Consider the following 17640-nt stretch of genomic DNA (forward strand, 5'->3'; position numbering starts at 1 on the left):
GGACCAATTCAGTTTGTCTGTGATGTGTATGCCGAGGAACTTAAAACTTGCTACCCTCTCCACTACTGATCCATCGATGTGGATAGGGGGGTGTTCCCTCTGCTGTTTCCTGAAGTCCACAATCATCTCCTTAGTTTTGTTGACGTTGAGTGTGAGGTTATTTTCCTGACACCACACTCCGAGGGCCCTCACCTCCTCCCTGTAGGCCGTCTCGTCGTTGTTGGTAATCAAGCCTACCACTGTTGTGTCGTCCGCAAACTTGATGATTGAGTTGGAGGCGTGCATGGCCACGCAGTCGTGGGTGAACAGGGAGTACAGGAGAGGGCTCAGAACGCACCCTTGTGGGGCCCCCGTGTTGAGGATCAGCGGGGAGGAGATGTTGTTGCCTACCCTCACCACCTGTGGGCGGCCCGTCAGGAAGTCCAGTACCCAGTTGCACAGGGCGGGGTCGAGACCCAGGGTCTCGAGCTTGATGACGAGCTTGGAGGGTACTATGGTATTGAATGCCGAGCTGTAGTCGATGAACAGCATTCTCACATAGGTATTCCTCTTGTCCAGGTGGGTTAGGGCAGTGTGCAGTGTGGTTGAGATTGCATCGTCTGTGGACCTATTTGGGCGGTAAGCAAATTGGAGTGGGTCTAGGGTGTCAGGTAGGGTGGAGGTGATATGGTCCTTGACTAGTCTCTCAAAGCACTTCATGATGACGGAAGTGAGTGCTACGGGGGCGGTAGTCGTTTAGCTCAGTTACCTTAGCTTTCTTGGGAACAGGAACAATGGTGGCCCTCTTGAAGCATGTGGGAACAGCAGACTGGTATAGGGATTGATTGAATATGTCCGTAAACACACCGGCCAGCTGGTCTGCGCATGCTCTGAGGCGCGGCTGGGGATGCCGTCTGGGCCTGCAGCCTTGCGAGGTTAACACGTTTAAATGTCTTACTCACCTCGGCTGCAGTGAAGGAGAGACTGCATGTTTTCGTTGCAGGCAGTGTCAGTGGCACTGTATTGTCCTCAAAGCGGGCAAAAAAGTGATTTAGTCTGCCTGGGAGCAAGACATCCTGGTCCGTGACTGGGCTGGGTTTCTTCTTGTAGTCCGTGATTGACTGTAGACCCTGCCACATGCCTCTTGTGTCTGAGCCATTGAATTGAGATTCCACTTTGTCTCTGTACTGACGCTTAGCTTGTTTGATAGCCTTGCGGAGGAATAGCTGCATTGTTTATATTCGGACATATTACCAGACACCTTGCCCTGATTAAAAGCAGTGGTTCGCGCTTTCAGTTTCACGCGAATGCTGCCATCAATCCACGGTTTCTGGTTTGGGAATGTTTTTATCGTTGCTATGGGAACGACATCTTCGACGCACGTTCTAATGAACTCGCACACCGAATCAGCGTATTCGTCAATATTTCCATCTGGCCCTTGTCTGAAACATGTCCCAGTCCACGTGATGGAAGCAGTCTTGGAGTGTGGAGTCAGCTTGGTCTGACCAGCGTTGGACAGACCTCAGCGTGGGAGCCTCTTGTTTAAGTTTCTGCCTGTAGGCAGGGATCAGCAAAATGGAGTCGTGGTCAGCTTTTCCGAAGGGGCGGGGCAGGGCCTTATATGCGTCGCGGAAGTTAGAGTAACAATGATCCAAGGTTTTACCACCCCTGGTTGCGCAATCGATATGCTGGTAAAATTTAGGGAGTCTTGTTTTCAGATTAGCTTTGTTAAAATCCCCAGCTACAATGAATGCAGCCTCCGGATAAATGGTTTCCAGTTTGCAAAGAGTTAAATAAAGTTCGTTCAGAGCCATCGATGTGTCTGCTTGGGGGGGATATATACGGCTGTGATTATAATCGAGGAGAATTCTCTTGGAAGATAATGCGGTCTACATTTGATTGTGAGGAATTCTAAATCAGGTGAACAGAAGGATTTGAGTTCCTGTATGTTTCCTTCATCACACCATGTCTCGTTAGTCATGAGGCATACGCCCCCGCCACTCTTCTTACCAGAAAGATGTTTGTTTCTGTCGGCGCGATGCGTGGTGAAACCCGTTGGCTGCACCGCCTCGGATTGCGTCTTCCCAGTTAGCCATGTTTCTGTGAAGCAGAGAACGTTGCAGTCTCTGATGTCCCTCTGGAATGCTACTCTTGCTCGGATTTCGTCAACCTTGTTGTCAAGAGACTGGACATTGGCAAGAAGAATGCTGGGGAGTGCTGCGCGATGTGCCCTTTTTCGGAGTCTGACCAGAACACCGCCTCGTTTCCCTCTTTTTCGGAGTCGTTTCCTTGGGTCGCTGCATGCGATCCATTCCGTTGTCCTGTTTGTAAGGCAGAACACCGGATCCGCGTCGCGGAAAACATATTCTTGGTCGTACTGATGGTGAGTTGGCGCTGATCTTATATTCAGTAGTTCTTCTCGACTGTATGTAATGAAACCTAAGATGACCTGGGGTACTAATGTAAGAAATAACACGTAAAAAAACAAAAAACTGCATAGTTTCCTAGGAACGCGAAGCGAGGCGGCCATCTCAGTCGGCGCCGGAAGTTTGCCAAAAGACAGCTAAAGAGAAACAAGATTCTCTGGTCTGATGAAACCATGGGTGAAATCTTTGGCCTGAATGCCAAGCGTCACATCTGGAGGAAACCTGGCACCATCCCTACGGTGAAGCCAGCATCATGCTGTGGGGATGTTTTTCAGCGGCAGGGACTGGGAGACTAGATGAAAACCTGCTCCAGTGCGATCAGGAACATAGACTGGAACACACTGCCAAGACAACTGTCCCACCCTGATCTCTTTCACCTATCTTTGATCTTATCTCCACCCACCTCCAGGTGTCACCCATCTTCCCCATTATCCCCTGTGTATTTATACCTGTGTTCTCTGTTTGTCTGTTCACAGCTCATTTTGTTTGTGAAACCTACCAGTCTCAACATTAACAGTGAGGCGACTCCGGATTGCTGGTCTTCTAAGCAGACTTGCAAAGAAAATTCCATATCTCAGAGTGGCCAATAAAAATAAAAGATTAAGCTGGGAAAAAGAACACAGACACTGGACAGAGGGACTCTGCCTAGAAGGCCAGCATCCCGGAGTCACCGCGTCACTGTTGACATTGAGACTGGTGTGTTGCGGGTACTGTTTTATGAAGATGCCAGTTGAGGACTTGTGAGGCGTCTGTTTCATGGCAATTTCTCTCTTGGAATAGCCCTCATTTCTCAGAACAAGAATAGACTGATGAGTTTCGGAAGAAAGTTCTTTGTTTCTAGCAATTTTGAGCTTGTAATCGAACCAACAAATGCTGATGCTCCAGATACTCAACTAGTCTAAAGAAGGCCAGTAATTATTGCTTCTTTAATCAGAACAACAGTTTTCAGCTGTGATAACATAATTGCAAAAGGGTTTTCTAATGATCAATTAGCCTTTTAAAATGATTAACTTGGATTAGCTAACACAAAGTGCCATCTGAACACAGGAGTGATGGTTGCTGATAATGGTCCTATGTAGTTTTCCATAAAAATCTGCCGTTTCCATCTACAATAGTCATTTACAAAATTAACAATGTCTACACTGTATTTCTGATAAATTTTATGTTATTTTAATGGACAAAAAATGTGCTTTTCTTTCAAAAACAAGGGCATTTCTAAGTGACCGCAAACGTTTGAACGGTAGTGTATGTAGAAAATAAAAGGACCAATTTCATATATTTCTTCATATGCTGTATGTCTATATATTTAAATGCATTTTCTTTTTTTAAATTCTTTTTTTTTCACTTTTATTTAACCAGGTAGGCTAGTTGAGAACAAGCTCTCATTTACAACTGCGACCTGGCCAAGATAATGCAAAGCAGTTCGACACATACAACAACACAGAGTTACACATGGAATAAACAAACATACAGTCAATAATACAGTAGAAAACGTCTATATACACTGTTTGCACATGATGTGAAAATATGTTTTGACAGCATGTTGTGGTAGCTAGGAAAATATATTCCAAAAATATATTGTAACGTCTGCTTCCAACTCAGACTCTCAAACACGTAGATACCCTGTACGCAGTTCACTCTCCAGATCCCAATGACCTGATTTCTGATCACCTGTTCACACACACACCCTGTTCACAACATAGATTTATAAATATATGTTGCAATATATTTCATTGAATGGAACATTTAGATTTTTAGCTTTCCAGTTGAAAATGGTTGAGACAATGCCAAGAGCGTGCAAAGCTGTAATCAAGGCAAAGGGTGGCTACTTTGAAGAATCTAATAAATAAAATATATTTTGATTTGTTTAACATCTTGGTGACAGGGGGGCAGTATTGAGTAGCTTGGATGAATAAGGTGCCCAGAGTACACTGCCTGCGGTGCCCAGAGTACACTGCCTGCTACTCTGTCCCAGATGCTAATATATGCATATTATTAGTATAATATGCATATTAGTAGTATTGCATAGAAAACACTCTGACGTTTCTAAAACTGTTTGAATGATGTCTGTGAGTATAACAGAACTCATATGGCAGGCGAAAACCTGAGACAAATCCAACCAGGAAGTGGGAAATCTGAGGTTTGTAGTTTCATTTAAGTGATTGCCTATTCAATATGCTGTGTCTATGGGGCCAGATTGCACATCCCAAGGCTTCCAGCAGATGTCAACATTCTTTAAAAAGTTGTTTGAGGCTTCTATTGTGGAAGGGTGACGAATAAGAGCTGTTTCAACAAGTGGACTACTAGGCTGAGGTTTTGTTGACTCCACAACTTGGCGGGTAACTGTATGGCTTGCTTTTGTGGCTGAACGCTGTTCTCAAATTATTGAATATTGTGCTTTTGCCGTAAAGCTTTTTGAAATCTGACACAGCGGTTGCATTAATTAAGAACAAGTTTATCTTTAATTCTATGTAAAACATGTATCTTTCATCAAAGTTTATGATGAGTATTTCTGTTATTTGATGTGGCTCTCTGCAATTTCTCTGGATGTTTTGGAGGCATTTCTGAACATGACGTCAATGTAAACAGGTTTTTGGATATAACGAGAAGTGTATCTTTAAAATTATGTAAAATACTTGTATGGTTGAGGAATTTTAATTTTGAGATTTCTGTTGTTTTGAATTTTGCGCCCTGCAATTTCCCTGGCTGTTGGCGAGGTGGGAGGTTAACACTTTTTAGGTTACTACATGATTCCATGTGTTATTTCATCATTTTGATGTCTTCACTATTATTCTACAATATAGAATATATTAAAACTAAAGAAAAACCAGGCAACAAACGAGCAGACAAACACCTGGTCATCTTCAGGATTATGTGGTGGAGTTTCCCCACCAAAGGGCAAGCCCACCAGGGCTCAATGCGGCGATGAATCAACTGTACCTTTCAGCCATCAACCATCCCGTCTGAGCCAGGGACCGGACACTGCTTTGGAACAGGAAAGGGGTCAACAGGAAGAAACCATGGAAGAGGTAACTCCTACAGCACAGGTCAACCAGCTTCCCGAGGCGGACTCCGCTCACCCCTTAAGTAATGGGAAATCATCAAGGCACTCTAGAAGGAGTGAGAATTAGACCGGTGGATACCCCTTTGGAAGTGGCCATGGCAGCTGCCATTCACTAGCCCTCAGCAATTCACAGACCACTGCACTACGAGAGAGGATGAAACTACTAGCGTTGGAGGAAATTGAGTGTCAGATTGAGGAACAACAAGCTGATGAACAACATCACTTATTGGATGTGCAGAAACGTTGAGCTCTACAGGAACGGGAATTCATTGCCAAAGACCTGGCAGAGCAGTGGCGGCACCGTCAAGCAAGAATATACCTTAGCATATTTGCAATATGATTTCATAGGAAGTCAAAATTCACTTTTTTTGGGGCCAAATGCCATAAGAAATGTCCAAATGCAATATGAAAGATTTGAAAATACCAAATCAGGATGTTATGTCCATTTGCCACGTACCATCACAAATTTGACATGCTCAAAAATCCTGCAGAAATGCAAAATTGACTGGCCTGATGAACACAGGATGGCTGGGCAGTGATTCTGGTTCCTCTCCATCACTCGTTGGGGTTGATTTCAGAATGTCACTTTGGTGATGGTACCTCACTGTTTAAACATATTGCAAATGGACAAAAGTCACCAGCAAGTCACCATCCATCAGTCAATTAGATATCATTCTGAAACCAAACTGATACAAACTGACACCAAACCCACTTTTTCCAACTCACTTAGAAGCCAACTATCACATACTTCAGAGCTGGCCCAAAATTCACAACGCCTTCTGTTCAAACCATAATAAAAATGTAAAACACGTAGTTACGTTCTAGCTGCGGGTCCAGTTCTGACATTATGTGTAGGCCTAGCTGAGGCGACCCCGAATCCCAAGTTTCGGCTCGAGTTTCTCGATTACAAAAAAATATAAATCTGACACAGCGGTTGCATTAAGGAGAAGTTTATCTAAAGTTCCATGTATAATAGTCGTATCTTTATCAATGTTTATTATGAGTATTTCTGTGAATTAATGTGGCTCTCTGCACAATCACGGCATGTTTTTGAACTACTGAACGTAACGCGCCAATGTAAACTGTTTTATATTGTTTTATATAAATATGAACTTTATCAAACAAAACATATGTATTGTGTAACATGAAGTCCTATGAGTGTCATCTGATGAAGATCATCAAAGGTTAGTGATTAATTTGATGTCTATTTGTGCTTTTTTGTGACTCCTTTCTTTGGCTGGAAAAATGGGTGTGTATTTCTGTGGCTTGGTGGTGACCTAACTTAATTGTTTATGGTGCAATCGCTGTAAATCCTTTTTGAAATCGGACACTGTGGCTGGATTAAACCAGTTATGCATTAGGGGGCGCTATTAAAAGTTTTGGATGAAAAACGTTCCCGTTTTAAACGAGATATTTTGTCACGAAAAGATGCTCGACTATGTATATAATTGACAGCTTTGGAAAGAAAACACTCTGACGTTTCCAAAACTGCAAAGATATTGTCTGTGAGTGCCACAGAACTGATGTTACAGGCGAAACCCAGATAAAAATCCAACCAGGAAGTGCCGCATTTTTTGAAACCGCCTCATGCCAATGACTCCTTATATGGCTGTGAATGAGCTACGAATGAGCTTACGTTTTCCACGTATTCCCCAAGGTGTCTACAGCATTGTGACGTCTTTTTAGGCATTTCCATTGAAGAATGGCTGTAAGGGACCATAAATAGCATGTGGTCACATGGTGTCTCCCGCAGAAAATTTCCAGTAAAATACTGAGGTAGCCATTTTTCCAATCGCTTCTTATGAGAAACCAATTGCCTCGACGGGTATATTATCGAATATATATGTTAAAAACACCTTGAGGATGGATCCTAAAACAACGTTTGTCGTGTTTCTGTCGATATTATGGAGCAAATTTTGAAAAAAGTTTGGCGTTATAGTTGCAGCATTTTCCGGTCGATTTCTCAGCTAAGCATGATGAAGAAACGGGAGCTATTTCGCCTTCAAAAATAATATTTTTGGAAAAAAAGAACATTTGCTATCTAACTGGGAGTCTCCTGAGGGAAAGCATCTGAAGTTCTTCAAAGGTAAATTATTTAATTTGGTTGCTTTTGTTATTTTTGTGAAAATGTTGCCTGCTGCCAGCAGAGCCTAGCATAGCATTATGCCATGATAAACGTACACAAATGGTTGTCTAGCGTTGGCTGTAACGCATATTTTGAAAATCTGAGATGACAGTGTTGTTAACAAAAGGCTAAGCTTATGTTTGAATATATTTATTTAATTTCATTTGCGATTTTCATGAATAGGAAAAGTTTCTAGGGGTATTTATGTCCGCTGCATTATGCTAATGCATTTGAGGCTATGATTACGCTCCCGGATACGGGTTTGCTCGTCGCAAGAGGTTAACCAGAATTTCATCTTTAAAATGGCGTAAAATACTTGTGCGCTTGAGGAATTTTAATTATCAGATTTTTGTTGTTTTGAATTTGGCGCCCTGTACTTTCACTGGCTGTTGCGGGGGTGTTCCGCTATCGGGGGTTATTCTGTCTCTCACTGTTCAAATAAACCTACCATTAAAATGATAGACTGATTATTTCTTTGTCAGTGGGCAAATGTACAAAATCAGCAGGGGATCAACTACTTTTGTCCCTCACTGTATCAGACCCTGGCCAGTAAAAACAATCCCCTCGGGTATATCCTGCCATACACAACCCAGGACAAAGTCTTAGTCCAGGACCTGTGACAGACCAAGAGGGACTGTGATGAACCCATCAACCCGGCTGACCTAGTGGAACGATGGATCTGTTGGGAAATAGAGTTGTCGGAGCTCTCTAAAATCCAGATGCCAAAGTGTTATGTTCCATCCTGTGCTGACCAACTGGGATCAAGCTTGGATCTTCATGTGTTCTGTGACGCTTCAGAGCCTGGTTATGAGGTGGTTTCCTATCTAAGAGTAGAGGATAAGGCAGGTCACACCCATTTCTCCTTTGTCAATGCCAGGTCCAGGGTCGCAACCAAGCAGCAGTTGTCAATTTTTAGGCTGAAACTCAGTGCTGCCCTTTCCGGAGCCCAGTTGGCCTTCATCTTGCGAGCCGAGCTCACCTTGCCAATCCAAAGGGTCATCTACTGGAGTTATTCGACCACTGTACTTACCCGGCACAAGTTGGAGTCCTGCAGGTACAAGGTGTTTGTCGGAACTCGCATTGCGGAAATCCAAGACCTAACAGAAGTAAATGACTGGAGGTAAAACAATCCTGCTGATGACATCACTCATGGTAAAATCCTTAAGAAACTGGCTCAACCCCATTGCTGGAGCTTGGGTTCACCATTCTTGGTCTCAACCAGACAATGAATGGCCGACAGCCCCCAGGCCTGCAGCCCCTCTGCAACCAACTGAAGCTCATGAGTTGGGGAAGTCCGCCCAATGCTACAGTATCTCTATGCAGCCAACAACAGCTCTCCCTGACCCAGCACAATCCCAAACACTGCAGGATCTGATCGCCACCACAAACCAAACCTCAGATGGGGTGGCTTCCATACCCACCTCCCTCACTGCAGAGACACTACTCCTACAGCATGCACAAGCAGTCAGCTTCCCTGAGGAGTTAAAAACTCTGAAAGCCGGTAGGGAAGTGGCTAAGGACAGCCATCGTCTCTCTCTTGCACCAGAGTACGACCAAATCTTCTGAGTGAGTCGGAGGGAGGCTGTGCCAAGCAGAAGTCTTGGATCTCGATGCTATCCACCCAATCATCCTTGACTCCAGACACCCTCTCACCAGCCTCCTCATCAAGATAATCGGCTTCCTATTTTGCATCCTTCACTCATGCTGCCAAATATGTGCTTTTGCTGTGGGGAGACCATTCGAAGTCTCTCCGAGTGCTTATTGACTCTGGAGCAGATGAAAATTTTATGGATTTTACTATTGCTTCTGAGCTTGGTATTCCCACTCACTTGGTTCCCATGGATGCTAGGGCACTGGACAGCCATGCAATAGGTGGAGTCATCCATAGTACTGTGCCCGTTCATATACGGGTGTCAGGTAAGCACAGTGAGACCATACAGTTCCTCCTCATTGCATCTCCCCATGTTCCTGTTGTCTTGGGTTTTTCCTGGCTCCAAAAACACAACCCTGTTATTTAATGGACCACGAGCTCCATCCTGGGTTGGAGCCCATTTTGCCATTCCCACTGTCTTCAAGCAACACAGCCTTCCCCGAGACTTCTTCCTTAGCACGTTAGCAAGGCTTTGGATGTTTCTGCCATTCCCACTGAATACCAAGATCTCCTTGAAGTTTTCAGTAAGGCACGTGCTACTTCCCTTCCCCTGCACCATCCTTATGATTGTGCCATTGATCTTCTCCCAGGCACCACACCACCTTCGGGACAGATATATTCTCTTTCTGGGCCGGGGACCAGGGATATTGAGGAGTCTCTGGCTACTGGAGCCGTTCGTCTGCATCTCCTGCCAGCGCAGGGTTTTTCTTTGTGGAGAAGAAGGATAAGACCCTGTGTCCGTGCATTGACTACCAGGGACATAATGACATTACTGTAAAAAGTCGTTACCCCCTACAACTCCTCTCTTCGGCTTTTGGAGCTCTCCAGGGGGCCACCATTTTTTCCAAGCTGGACCTTTGGAATGCCTAACACCTGGTTCGGATTCGCGAAGGGGATAACACAGCCAGCTGACATTATGAGTACCAGGTCATGCCGTTTGGACCAATGCCCCTGCTGTGTTCCAGGCTTTGGTAAACGATGTGCTCTGGGACGTGCTAAACCATTTTGTGTTTGTCTACCTTGATGACATCCTGTTTTTTCCCTGTCTGCCCAAGAACATGTTCTTCATGTCAGGCAGGTCCTTCAAGGCCTCCTGGAGAACCAATTGTTCTTGAAAGCCAAGAAGTGTGAGTTCCACCGCTCTACAGTCGCCTTTCTGGGATATATCATTGCTGAGAGTAATGTCCAGATGGATCCTGGAAAGGTAAAAGCAGTGGTGGATTGGCCTCAACCTACATCCAGGGTGCAGTTGCAACATTTCCTAGGTTTTGCAAACTTTGACCGCCATTTAATTCGGGGTTACAGCACCCTGGCTGCCCTTCTCTTGGCACTCACCTCTCCCAAAGTACCATACAAATATCCAGCTGTCGACAAAGCATTTGTGGACCTGAAGCATCGGTTCACAACAGCATCCATCCTCATCCATCCGGACCCGTCGCATCAATTTGGGGTTGAGGTTGGTGCTTCTGATGTTGGAGTGGGGGCCATCCTGTCCCAGCGATCTGCCCAGGGTCAAAGCTTCATCCCTGTGCTTTCCTGTCCCATCGTCTCAATCCTGCAGAGAGGAACTACGACGTAGGCAACCTAGAACTACTGGCAGTCATGATGGTGTTGGAAGAGTTGAGGCACTGGCTGGAAAGAGCATAGCAGCCATTCTTGATCTGGACCGACCATAAAAATGTGGAATAGCTCTGTACAGCCAAGCTCCTTAACTCCAGGCAGGCCCGGTGGACTCTCGTTTTCCAGATTCAACTTCACAATTTCCTACCGCCCAGGGTCCAAACATGTGAAGCCTGACGCTCTCTCCCGCCTGTACAGTTCCTCTGCCACACCCTCAACCTCCGAAACCATTCTCCCTACCTCATGACTTGCTGCCACTGTCGATTGGGATATTTAGACCCTGGTTCGGAAGGCACAACGCTCCCAGCATGGACCTGAAGGGGGCCTAGGTAACCGGCTGTTTGTCCTTAACTCAGTCCGGTCCTGGGTTATGGAATGGGCTCATTCCTCCAGGCTAACCTGTCATCCAGGTTCCTGCCGTACCCTAGCATTCCTTCAACAATGTTTGTGGTGGCCCACAATGGTTCCTGACGTCTCTGCCCATATCTCTCTGGACTTTGTCACTAGGCTTCCCCCGTCTGATGGAAACACTGTCATTCTGACAGTGTTGGATCGGTTCTCTAAGGCCGCTTATTTCATCCCTCTCCCCAAACTACCCTCTGCCAAGGTAACTGCCCAGCTCATTGTGCAGCACGTCTTCCGGATACATGGACTCCCAGTGGATATTGTTTCCGACCCGGGTTTTCAATTCTCATCTCAGTTTTGGAAGGTGTTTTACACCCTTGTTGGGGCATCGGCAAGCATATCCTTCAGATTCCATCCCCAATCGAAAGACCAGTCGGATCGAGCTAACCAGGACCTGGAGACTACCCTAAGATGCCTGGTCTCAATCAACCCCACTACCTGGAGCCGTCAACTAGTCTTGGTGGAATATGCCCAGAACACCCTTCCCTGTTCTGCCACGGGACTCTCCCATTTTGAGTGCTCCATGGGGTATCAGCCTCCTCTCTTTCCTGAACAAGAAGTGGAGGTCAATGTACCCTCGGCCCAGATATTCGTCCACCGCTGTCGACGTACCTGGAGAACAGCTCACCTTCAACAAGCGGACCGCTGCCGGACTCCAGCTCCCCGCTACCGCATTGGGCAGAGGGTATGGCTGTCTACACAGGACCTGCCCCTTCGGGTAGAGTCCCGCAAACTGTCCCCCCCGTTTCATTGGTCCATTTCCTACCTCCAGAGTCCTTAGTTCCATTGCTGTCTTTCTCTTGTTAACCCGTACCGTCCGTATTCACCCTACTTTCCATGTGTCTAGGATTAAGCCCGTGTCTCACTGTTCTTTGTCTTCTTTATCTTCTGTTCCCAGACTCCCCTCCACGTGTCATTGATGGCCATCCGGCATACACGGTAAAATGCCTCCTGAGTGTTCGACCACGGAGCAGGGTTTTCCAATACCTGGTCAATTGGGAGGGTTACGGCCCGGAGGGGAGGTGCTGGGTTCCCACTAGAGACATCTTGGATCCAGCCCTCATCGCCGACTTCCTCCGCCGACTCCCCGGTCAACCAGATATCCGCACAGGTAGGACGCTAGGTGGCAAACCTAGAGACGGGGGGTACTGTCACAACCTGATCTGTTTCACTTATCCTTGTTATTGTCTCCACCCCCTCCAGGTGTCGCTTATTTTCCCTGGTGTATTTATCCCTGGGTTTCCTGTGTCTCTGTGCCAGTTCGTCTTGTATGTTTGTCACGTCAACTAGCGTGTTTTTTCCCCGTACTCCTTTTTCTATTCTCTTTTGCTAGTCCTCCCAGGCTTTGACCCTTGCATGTTTTCTGGACTCCATTCCCGCCTGCCTGACTATTCTGCCTGCCCTGACCTCGAGCCTGCCTGCCCTAGTAAGCAACAGATAACCATTAACTTCTGGTGTACAAACCAGAACTGGTTTCAGAACTGGTTTTGACTTTTTGCCTTTACACAACCATTCTCTTGCCTACCCCTTTTTTGATTAATAAACATCTAAGACTCCAACCATCTGCCTCCTGTGTCTGGATCTGGGTCTTGCCTTGTGCCTGCCATATGTGATTGCCCTTCCTTTACTCAATACATTCCCCCTACAGATAACCATTAACTTCTGGTGTACAAACCAGACTATGGCCCTCAATATTTCAATAAGATTCAATATTTCAATAAGATAACAATATTTCAAGTTTAGAACATTTGGTATTCAGGCTGTAACACAACAAAATGTGGAATAAGTCAAGGAGTATGAATACATTCTACAGGCGATGTGTTAAAAAAAACTCTCTATCCATATTTGACCAAACCTGATCGTATTTAGTAAAATATTTTATTAAGTCAACAAAATGTTATTTAAATCTCAATGCAAATTTCAATTGCAGTTGCTTACTAGACTGTTTTTTCCCATTTTCAAAATACCAGAGCAAAATAAAGTTCAAGACATGACAAGATCATATAATTAGACCTCAATAACATTATAGTTCATCATTGATATTATGAGGGTGTTGAAATGTAAGATGTGTGTAAATCCCATTTGACAACCTGTGGTGCTGGGGGGGGGGGGGGGTGGTATCAGGTCTATAGGCAAGGGGCTATTAAGAACCATGACCTTCCAGAGTCGACTAATCTAGACTCGTCCAGCTGTTTTTATCATGACTTCTCAATAATGAGTTTCTACACGCACACACTCGGAAACAGGCAATTTTGAGCCGTATAAAATTGTGATGTGACTAAAATGTAACTAAATTAAAGGGATTTGAGTTGACTAAAATGGTCCACTGTAATAATCATGTTGACAATAACTAGACTAAATCATTACCTAAATTAGAAACATGTGACAATTATATTTTAGTCAAAATAAGTAAAACTAGACGTGTGGTTGATTTCTTCCTGCTCAGGTTCACCGCAGTTCAGGTTCACATACACTTGCATGCGCACACTCGCACGCACGCACGCACGCACACACGCACACACACACACACAGAGACACACGCACACACACACACATACACAGCATACTATGAGGTGACATCTGGGATTCCCTTACATTTCTTCGCTCCTCTCCTTTGTTTAGTTTTTCCATCTTTCCCTCAGCTCAGAATAATTTCTCAGTGATTGTGCACTCGCCTTCAGACATCAAAGGTCTCGGAACACTAAATCTCCTGTAATCGTGGCAGTGGTGCCATTGTGTTTAGTGTATGAAAATGACAAGCTTTGTGATCAGATCTCATTTACAGGCCAAAGACAGTTAAGGCTAAATCCATAGAGTACATACTCCTGATGCATTGTCTAACTGCGTAGCCAACCCAACACAAAGGCTTGTCTGTTTCAACCTCTGTTTCAAACTTATAATGAAGGGTTATGGAGACATTGAGAAGTGTGTGTGTGTGTAGGTAATGTCAGGTGGTAATGAATGTGCTTTGTGATCCTAATCAACCGTTATTATCCATGTTAGTACACTACGTTTGTCTGAGAAAAACTATAAGTCCAAATGTCGACTGAGCCACTTACTGGCAGTTAGACACGTAATCCGCTTAGCCAAGGTAAATATCCGTTTGCTCATTCAGACAGTAATATTCGGCTTCACTTCGGAGAGCTCTCCTGAAATATGTTATTCCCCTTTGCTTGATTCCTGCGAACTGTATAGCTCACTCCCCTGCTAGATAGACTCCATTGCACACCACTCTAATCATCCCAGATCACACTGTTTTAATATAGATAACACCTCATTCTAACACACTCAGAGCCTCTGTTTGGTTTTGATTTTTGATTTTACCTTTTTTTAACCATGCAAGTCAGTTAAGAACAAATTCTTATTTTCAATGACGGCCTAGGAACAGTGGGTTAACTACCTGTTCAGGGTACGCCAGATTTGTACCTTGTCAGCTCCGGGTTTTGAACTTGCAACCTTCCGGTTAACAAGCCAAAAATCTAGCTAACCTGTTTTTACAGTTAAATAACATCAATAGTTAGCTAGTTACAAACTGTGAATGTCAAAATGTGCTGTTTTCCGTTGGTTGTTGCATAGCAACAAAGCTACACTACCGTTCAAAAGTTTGCGGTCACTTAGGAATGTCTTTGTTTTTTGTCCATTAAAATATCAAATTGGTCAGAAATACAGTGTAGACATTGTTAATGTTGTAAATGACTATTGTAGCTGGAAACTGCTGATTTTTTTATGGAATATCTACATAGGTGTACAGAGGCCCATTATCAGTAACTATCACTCCTGTGTTGCAATGGCACGTTGTGTTGGCTAATCCAAGTTTATCATTTCAAAAGGCTAATTGATCATTAGAAAGTCCTCAACTGGCAGCTTCGTTAAATAGTACCCGCAAAACACCAATCTCAACATCAACAGTGAAGAGGAGACTCTGGGATGCTGGCCTTCGCTAGAGGAACCCCTCGCCAACAGCCAATGAAATTGCAGGGCGCCAAATACAAGTCAACAGAAATCTCATGAATCAAATTTCTCAAACATACAAGTATTAGGCACCATTTTAAAGATCAAATTCTCGTTAATCCAGCCACAGTGTCTGATTTCAAAAATGCTTTACAGCGAAAACTCCACAAACAATTATGTTAGGTCACCACCAAGCCACAGAAAAATCCAGCCATTTTTCCAGACAAAGAAAGGAGTCACAAAAAGCACAAATAGAGATCAAATGAATCACTAACCTTTGATGATCTTCATCAGATGACACTCATAGGACTTCATGTTACACAATACATGTATGTTTTGTTCGATAAAGTGCATATTTATATAAAAAAATCTCATTTTACATTCGTGCTTTTACGTTCAGTAGTTCTAAAACATGCAGTGATTGTGCAGAGAACCACATGAATTCACAGAAATACTACTTATAAATGTTGATGAAAATTCAAATTCAACTTTAGATACACTTCTCCTTAATGCAAAAAAATGCAAAAAAACTTTACGGAAAAAGCATAATCTGAGTAGGGCGCTCAGAACCCACACCAGCCAAAAGAAATATCCTCCATGTTGCGCAGTCAACATGAGTCAAAAATAGCATTATAAATATTCACTTACCTTTGATGATCTTCATCAGAATGCACTCCCAGGAATTACACAATTAATGTTTGTTTTGTTCGATAATGTCCATCATTTATGTTAATTTATGTCCAAATAACTTCTTTTGTGAGGGCGTTTGGTAAACAAATCCAAAAGCGCGTTCAGGTCCAGTCGGACGTAAAGTTCAAAAAGTTATATTACAAGTCGCAGAAACTTGTCAAACTAAGTATAGAATCAATCTTTAGGATGTTTATATCATAAATGTTCAATAATGATCCAACAGGAGATTTCCATTGTCTGTAGAAAAGCAATAGAACGCAGGTCGCTCTCATGTGAAATGCGCATGACCAGCGTGTGGCTCTCTGCCAGACCACTGACTCAAAGAGCTCTCATCCGGTCCCACTTCACAATAGAAGCCCGAAACAATGTTCTAAAGATGGTTGACATCTAGTGGAAGCCTTAGGAAGTGCAACATAACCCATATCCCACTGTGAATTCGATAGGGGCTGAGGTCAAAAACTTAAAACCTCAGATTTCCCACTTCCTGTTTGGATTTTTTCTCAGGTTTTTGCTTGCCATATTATTTCTGTTATACTCACAGACATCATTCAAAAAGTTTTAGAAACTTCAGAGTGTTTTCTATACAATACTCTGGGCTTGCTATTCATCCAAAAGTGAAAATGCTGTCCCCTATCCCAAAGAAGTTTTAAGCATATTCAATCCAAAATTAAATCTAGAATCATATTTCTATTTCGCAGCAAAGCCTCCTTCACCCATGTTGCCAAACATACCCTCGTAAAACTGACTATCCTACCGAATCTCGAGTTTGGCGATGTAATTGACAAAATATCCTCCAACACTCTACTAGCAAATTGGATGTAGTCTATCACAGTGCCATCCGTTTTGTCACCAAAGCCCCATATACTACCCACCACTGCGACCTGTATGCTCTCGTTGGCTAGCCCTCCCTCCATATTCATCGCCAAAGCCACTGGCTCCAGGTAATCTATATGTTTTTGCTAGGTAAAGCACTGCTTTATCTCAGCTCACTGCTCACCATAGCAACACCCACCCGTAGCGCGCGCTCCAGCAGGTATATTTCACTGGTCATCCCCAAAGCCAACATCTCCTTTGGCTGCCTTTCCTTCCAGTTCTCTGCTGCCAATGACTGGAACGAATTGCAATAATCACTGAAGCTGGATACTTATATCTCCCTCACTAACTTTAAGCATCAGTTGTCAGAGCAGCATACCGTTCACTGCACCTGTACACAGCCCATCTGCAAATAGTAGAGGTGGGACCAAGTCACTGTTTTACAAGTCAAAAGCAAGTCTCAAGTCTTATTCACTCAAGTCAAGACAGGCAAGTCAGAGTCTGAAGTCAAGTCTGAAGTCCTAAACTTTGAATTTCATGTCCTAAACAAGTCATAATATGCTCTTCACCAAATGTATTACCATTCATATTTTTAGAGTAATAGTTAGTAAATTTAATTTTATGCAAATCACGAATGCTTTTAAAAATAGATATACTGTATATATTGCTTTCCAAATCAACTTTATATTTCCATGGAAATACACTGTACATAGCTTTTTCTATTGTGTTATTGACTGTACGTTTGTTTATCCCATGTGTAACGCTGTGTTGTTGTTTTTATTGCACTGCTTTAGTTTATCTTGGCCAGGTCGCAGTTGTAAATAAGAACTTGTTCTCAACTGGCCTACCTGGTTAAATAAAGGTGAAGTAAATACAAAAATATACACATTTTATTTAATACATTTGCAAAAAATGC

This window comes from Oncorhynchus nerka, linkage group LG9a (assembly GCF_034236695.1).
Source record: "Oncorhynchus nerka isolate Pitt River linkage group LG9a, Oner_Uvic_2.0, whole genome shotgun sequence".
Lineage (NCBI taxonomy): Eukaryota > Metazoa > Chordata > Actinopteri > Salmoniformes > Salmonidae > Oncorhynchus > Oncorhynchus nerka.